General features: G+C 45.9%; 1 pseudogene; it reads left to right on the top strand.

The window, feature by feature from the left end:
• The first annotated feature begins 3,275 nt into the window (after window positions 1–3,275).
• Window positions 3,276–3,454, top strand: LOC119465458 (U2 spliceosomal RNA; annotated as a pseudogene).
• The last annotated feature ends 3,877 nt before the right edge of the window (window positions 3,455–7,331 follow it).

Here is a 7,331-nt window from a genome sequence, read left to right as displayed (position 1 = left end):
GTTTTGCGAAAGAACACGATTAAAACCGACTTTCTTTTTATAAGGTCTTGTTATGCCCGTCAGATACGATGCACTGACCCGACTTAAAGAAATTGTGTCCTTGCAAACAGCAGTCGCATTCTTTTTATGCGATCCCCATTGGATGTCACTGTTTTACTGGTAAAAAGGCAATGCCGAAGCACAAAGCTTATATGTGTCAGACTGGTTTATCAACCGCACTGAGCAATGCAATATCGGACTCACACAGGAGGATAACGTAGATATGGCATAGTGATTTCAAATCTACTAGAGTGGAAATGCGTGAAAACGATGCCGGTGGCTGACGCAAATGTTTTAAAACAATTGAGATCGGTGTTTCGGGGTTGCATTGGATTGGCCGTACGCAAGGACCCTTCTGTTTTTCTTCCCACTCCGAGCGATCAGACAAACAGGATATTCCAGTTCACGCTTGCAATTAACAGACGCCGGTTTTCTCTGTCAAGTAAAAACCGTTACAGCCAAAATAGTTCTCAACACATACACACCACCGCTTATGATGGGGCTTCGCATTTTACGCAATCAAGAGAAATTTCAGCTTACTGTAGGTACTCCTGCACCTACAGGCTACAAACCTACAAACATAGGACAGGCGCCTGTCCTATGTTTGACCTTCCTTTTGTGGCGTTTCTCTTGTTTGCGCCTGAAAAAAAATTCAAGTATGCACCAACTAGGCGCACAGAGAGTTCTTCTAAGTCTCATAGACCTTTTTGTGATGCCGTCGTGGTATCTACATCGTGGTCATTCCAGCTTCTCATCTGACTCTGCTCATGACACCGTCGTGTCATCGTACTGATTGCGCTGTCTTCATGCATTCTTTGTCATACCGTCATTGACGAGCAGTCGTGGTCGTTCCATCATTGTCATTCCGGCTTCGTCATCCAATTGTCGTCCAAACACCGTCGTCGTCGTCTCTTATTCGTTGCCATACGGTCGTCGCCCTGCCATTGTCATCCGATGGCCCTCATGCCGCCGTCACGCTGTCGTCCTTATACAGTCGTCATCGTTTCAGCATCGTCCGGTCATAGTCATCATGCTGTCAACGTCATAGTTCCTTACTCGTTCTGTCTTCGTCATTCTTTCGTCGTCGTCATGCCTTTACGCTTATGTCTCATGACCATGGCAAATGAGTGTCACAGCAAAGTGGGCTGATACCGCCGCCAGTATATGTCCAATTAGCCGAGGCTAGGAAGTCTCAGAATGAACGCTCCATACTCTAAAATAAACTTGTCGTTAGCAACACTGTGTGTCGCTAAGTTGCTTGAATGCTAATTGCATTATCGTCGATGGTCATCGTGAAACGCGTTGCTCGGAAACTTACTCTTGAATACATACACAGAAAGAAAATTACTCATAAATGTAGTGATATATGCCACAGAAAAATTTTCAGTTGAACGTTGAGCAGCTGCGCTTGTATAATAGTCGCATATTTGCCTCGCAACAATCTAATATCACTTGAGATAAAGAAAATGGTGTACTCTATGCAGCGCCTTCGGCGTGGCAATAACTTCCGTATTTCATATGTTTCCGTATGTTTCTATTACCGTATGTTTCTATTACCAAAGCCGCGAGGCTCAATGAAAGGAAAGCGAATGGCAGCTTGTTAAAAAATTTGTTTTCCAAACCACTTTCCTGTTGCCATTATGTTATTATTTACTGATATTTGTAAATGATTTATTATAGAGAATAGGTATGTCGAGAAAAACAACTCAGGAATGGTTTGCTCGTAAAACAGTGCGTAGCCCCACCGAAAAATTTTAACTTCACTACACTTTTTAGGGTTACAGTAATTGTGGCCAGCCACTCAGAGCAAGCTATGACTCACATCGTAACGTTTATGACATAAGCAGAAAACATTATCCCTTTGTCGAACACCCAACTGCTTTTGGCAACCTCTGTAAATTCAAACGAGTTCATTTTTTTTTTGTGGCGACTTGAGTTCTTGCGCTGGTCTGTAGCCACAACAGCGTCGCATGTATTAAAAATTCTGGAAAGTACTTGAAAACTGAGTTGCAACACAAAGTATACTTATTGTACCATTATGCTTTCCACATTAAACTTATTGTACTTATAGTATTGTACTATTGTACTAATTCTACTACTAGCTTAGCCGCCGAGACAGTCATGCGCAGCCACGGCTGGACTAAGGGAGGAGACGTACACTCACCTGCCCCCTCTATCGCGTGCTTGATCACGTTACCACACGATCACCTTGTTCCTCCCCCCCCCCTTTTCCGCTCGCTTGATCACGTGACCTCCTACAAAAGGTGCGCGGGAAGACAGTGCGCATCATGCAGTCATCCTTATTATGGTATACCTGAAGACTGAAGATCATGCATTTCGTAGCTGTAAGCACTTATTTATCTTCTAACAATTTTCAGCTAAATGTGAGTGACCTTGGTGGGAAAGTATACACAGATCCAACAGTGGCTGCTGTATTGCTGGTTGCTCAAGACAAATGCTTGCTTGTGGTAAGTATATGTCTCCCTAAATCACTAGTTACCGGATAAACGACTTTTCAACACCCCGGAACTGCAACGATATTCCCGAGAGCATGACATTTTGCTTGCGACCTAATATGAGGCTTGTATTTTGCAAGCTCTAGATTTTGCGAGCTCAGTGCTGGCCAGATTCAGAATGAAGCGCGCGGCCCAATAAGTTCATGGAAAACATTACTGTGGAGCTGTTTTTAAACTCTCGAATTGCGATGATATGTATTGACGGGAATAGGTTGTTTATGTGATGTGTATTGTCAGTCTTGAGTACTGTGATGCAGCGGCGTCTCGTAACAGCAACGGGGGCATATAACAAAAAAATCTGTCATTTCACTCTGAAGGTGCATGTCTAGCGACGCTGTGTATGTGGTAATTCACTGTTGCTCCAGTGAAACGTTCTAAATTCGCGGGATAGGGGCCACATGGACGGTTCGCATCTCTATTCGCCTCGTAGTCCTGGCAGGCAGCACACTTACGCTTGATGTCCGCGGTCCACTCATCATCGGTGGTCTCCTTCCGCAGCAGCCGCGCCCAGTCCCTTTTCTGTTCACGCCGTCGTTCTTGGTAGGCACGCTGTTCTTTTTCATGCTGTACAACACGCAGCCTACCCATTTCACAGTCAGAGCAGAACTGAGGAAAGGAGCATACGTAGAGCATGACGTCAGGAGACATAAGACACTCAGATTGGTAGGCACTAATTTGAATACGCTGGGTGGCTTACACTCGTATGGTGTGAACGTAGACATGGCCGACGCGGGTCTAAGTGTAGTATCTGTACTTATCAGCTTATTATCTGATACAGGTTGTATTTGAAGCCAAGATATAAACTTATTTTTGCAAGTAGGCGGGGTGCTTCAAGCCTGCTTCACCTCCGCCACGGGTCGGCCCAGTATTGCACTATCTTCGGTATCGACCCATATTGTTGGTCTACGGACACCGATCCGCTGAAAACAAGCCATATACAGCTTCGCTGTAAACATTTGCATCTGCGTACAGGTTGGGCACAGTTCTTCTCTTTAAGCACTTAGTCACGTCTCCTTAGTTTGTTCCGATGTTATGATGGCCTGGTGTTCCGATGTTACAGTACACAACTGTCCCCCCAGAAACTGCCAGTTAGTATAGAGATGAATATGCTGTTTGCTTATAAGTTTCACTAAGCGTTTTTACACCAAGCGACAAAGCAAAGTCAAAAGTACCAGCCACATAACATTTGCTTCTATATAACAGGCACAACAACAAGAATTCAGCTAATGAGTTGCTTTGTTCAAGAGAAAGACAGAGAGAAAAGAAAAGGCATGGTGGCAAACCAGGTCCACTTGCTTTACTTCCCTACTCTGGGGGAAGTGGAAGCAGACAGAAAAGTAAAGCAGAGAAAGAAATGAAGAATGAGTGATGCGCCCGTGCACTCAAGACCGCGTTCGTCGCCCATTTCCAGGTGGTCGCTGAGCTAGTCGTCTTCAAAAAGTACACCAGCGTTCTTAAGACCCGCAGCGCGGATGATTGTATGGCCTTGGCCTGAGTATTTTTTGAGCGCTTTGTCCTTCAGTAGGCTTAAAGTGGCAAGCAATGCCTCTTTTTTATTGTCAAAGGATGTGCAGCAGTTCAGCATATGTTCTATATACCGTCGCAATAACAAACGCTGCCCGATGCACGGTCTATTATGCATATACAGAAGCAGTCGGCCTTCGTACAAGCTACGCCCAACCTCAAACAACACAGCAAACTTCCGTCGAATCTAGATAAACCAAAATGGCACTCGAAGCGGCGAAGTGCTTATACATATTGAGTCAAGAGCTACCTTTGAAATTTGTTACAGAAAACAATGCGCACATGTTTTTGCACGATACGAGCACAACAAAGAGAGTAATCACTTGTACATGCATAAGCCTACCCAATCAATAAATGTCGTTAAGCAAATCAGCGATGTTCGTAGTGTGCTAAACATCGTCAATTAAAAAAAATTACTTATAATAACCATAATCCCTAATGCAAAATTTGAACGTAACTCTATACGTGTTTTCATTTCTGCGATATAATGGCTGGCGCAGACACTCTCTCGTGCAGCACGTTGCAAACACAGCGAAGTGTGGTGAGACTGCATCGCTAATCGGGGAAATCGTAAGAGGCAGCGCATTGTTGACGCGGGAGCATGATTCACAGCAGCAGCCGCAGACAGACCTCCGCTCATACAGCGCTTTGTTTCCATACCGGCGGCGCATGCTACCCTAGCGCCATCTCGTAGTCATCATCGCCGCAGAGCCCTTCTTGCGCCGCACTAAGCTTTTATTTTCACGCTTTCGCCATACCCTCCTCCTCCGCTTTCCTACTCGCGCTCTCTTCGCTGTCGCCGTCTTTCATCTCCCGCTGCGCTCCACGTTCGCTCTTCGATCCTTCGCTGTGCTCCTTCGCTCGGTTACGCCGAGGGCACTGACGCCAACGCTCGCCGCAGGAGCGGGTGCCTAAGAGCTGCGCTCTAAAAAAGTCGTACTTTCTTCCTAAAGGTGAAGTGTTGATAGCGATGACAAAGTATTAGACAACTACAAGAAGCAAGGTTTCGAGTTATATGGGCCGCGTAAATTGCTGTAAATTTTCGTTTACAAATTAACTAACAAGCATGGTGTCAGGTGCGGACAGGTAAATATCAACAGTTCTCACTCGATGACCAAGAACAAACGTTCTCAAAATGCGAGCGTGATCAAGTACGTCGGTTGCCGGGAGCAAACGCGTTGTGCCGCCTCTCGCTTCACCGCGTCTCGCAAACTTGACATTTTGTAACCTCTCACACTAGGCGCCCGACAAGACAGCACAATTGAAGTCACCAGCCATCTCGGCTAGCCTAACCGTTACACTCGGTGCGAGATCCGTGTACGAGCTTAGCCGCCGGGACAGTCATGTGCAGCCATGGCCGGATTAAGGGTGGAGACGCACATTCACCTGCCCCCTCTAGCGCGTTCTTGAACACGTCACCGCACGCCAACCTTCTTCCCCCATTTCCGCTCGCTTGATCATGTGACCTCCAACCATAGGTGCGCGGGAAGACGGTGCACATCATGCTGTCATCCTTTGCGGCTCATTCTCACCCGCTTTCCCTCAAACCCGCAGCATACAGTGCGCAGTGCGCTATAGGACCCTATCGCACTTGACGACAGTGACAGCGAAAATTCGCCTGGATGGACCCTTCGCTCACACCACAAGGAAACTGTCGACGATACACCGACGCAGTGTATTACGAAGGTCACGCTCTTAGCTACGCGCAGTAGCGCCTTTTGGCTGAGACCGTCGTGTCTATTCGACAACAGTAGTAGCTTGGGCGAGATGGTAGATGGTAAATTATAATATAACCAAGCACAGCTCGGCAGTGAAAGAGACAGACAAAAGTCCAACGATGTTTACTGATAATTCGAAAAGACACATTAAGAGTCATGCGACGAAATGATAAAAACTGTGGCTCCAATCCACGCTGTCAAGGTGGTCGGACAGCGAAGCTGGAAATGACACCCACAACGATTACCGATTGTGACGTTACATGAGTTCACACACGTGGCTCCACAATGAGTGAAACCAGAGACAAGTTAAATGTACATAACCACACCCTTTAATACTTCACAACGGCATAATACCGTATTCACGCTGTTCTTCTGGCGTCTTTACTTTCCGTGGTCTATCCATGGTAGCCTGCAATGCACTGAATGAGTTGCTAGACCGTGGTGAAGTCGCTACGTGATTTCTATGCGGTTGGGTACTTTTCCACTCGGTATAGCTTACGCAACCGTAATCTTTACCGGAAGCACACTCGAGAGAAGGAACGCTGTAAACGACACCCACAACGATTACCCATTGTGACGTCACTTGAATTCACACACGTGGCTCTACAAAGAGTGAAACCAGAGACACAGGATTCACGAGGGTTTCAAATGACGTCAATCCCTTTCGAAGCAGCTGCAAACCTAATCTTTACCGGAATGCGTCGGAGGGTGTTCCCATTGTTCACACGCACCTTATCAGCCGTCATGTGGCTTTGAGGCTTGTTTTGTGGTTTTTATTTTGAAAACAAGTGGTGAGCTGTATGCCTGATTTCAAGGGAGATATGCTGTTTGTATTCAATTTTTAGGCTGGCGTTTTTTTGCTTACACCGACACGAAAATTTCCTTGGGTGGTAGAGGTATGGAGCTTCGCTGTAAAAAAAAGACACAATCAAAGGTATCCTATCACGTCCCATGGTCTAACAATTTGCAAGGCGCCCAAAAATACACTAGTCCTTTCGTTGGTTCAGAAGAAAAAATATCCCCCCGTGTGACTTGCAGAAAGGATTTCTGGGGAACAGAATGCGGATAACGCACTACAATAATGCTACGCCGGACGTAAACGGCTGCTTTCCCCATATTTTAACGGAAACAAACGAACAGCCCTCAACCGGCAGCACATACAGAACTCACGGTAAGTATAATGTGACGAACATTTCCGAAGTGCTTATTAAAGATTGTTGCCGTATAAATGCCGTATAGATGCCATATACATGATATCTCTGCGTTTCCAAAGATAATGTGCCGCAGTTATTATATACTGCGTCATTTCTTGCTCCGAGTTGCAGTGCACATTTGTAATATATGGCACGGATAGATGGAGTACAACTGACCGAAAGCGTTGGTTTAGGTACGTCAATATATACTCCATAAACAAACCTGCGGGAACCAATGTGTTGTGTTTTTAAATGCGAAGCTTTTTGTGGCAAACATTTGCCACTTTGAAAGTATCTCTCTATCTGCCTAGCCGCCTACGTCTTGGTGCTTTCATGGTCGT

Source organism: Dermacentor silvarum, chromosome 9 (assembly GCF_013339745.2).
Source record: "Dermacentor silvarum isolate Dsil-2018 chromosome 9, BIME_Dsil_1.4, whole genome shotgun sequence".
In the NCBI taxonomy this organism is placed as follows: Eukaryota; Metazoa; Arthropoda; class Arachnida; order Ixodida; family Ixodidae; genus Dermacentor; species Dermacentor silvarum.
This window is presented reverse-complemented; position numbering and strand designations above follow the sequence as displayed.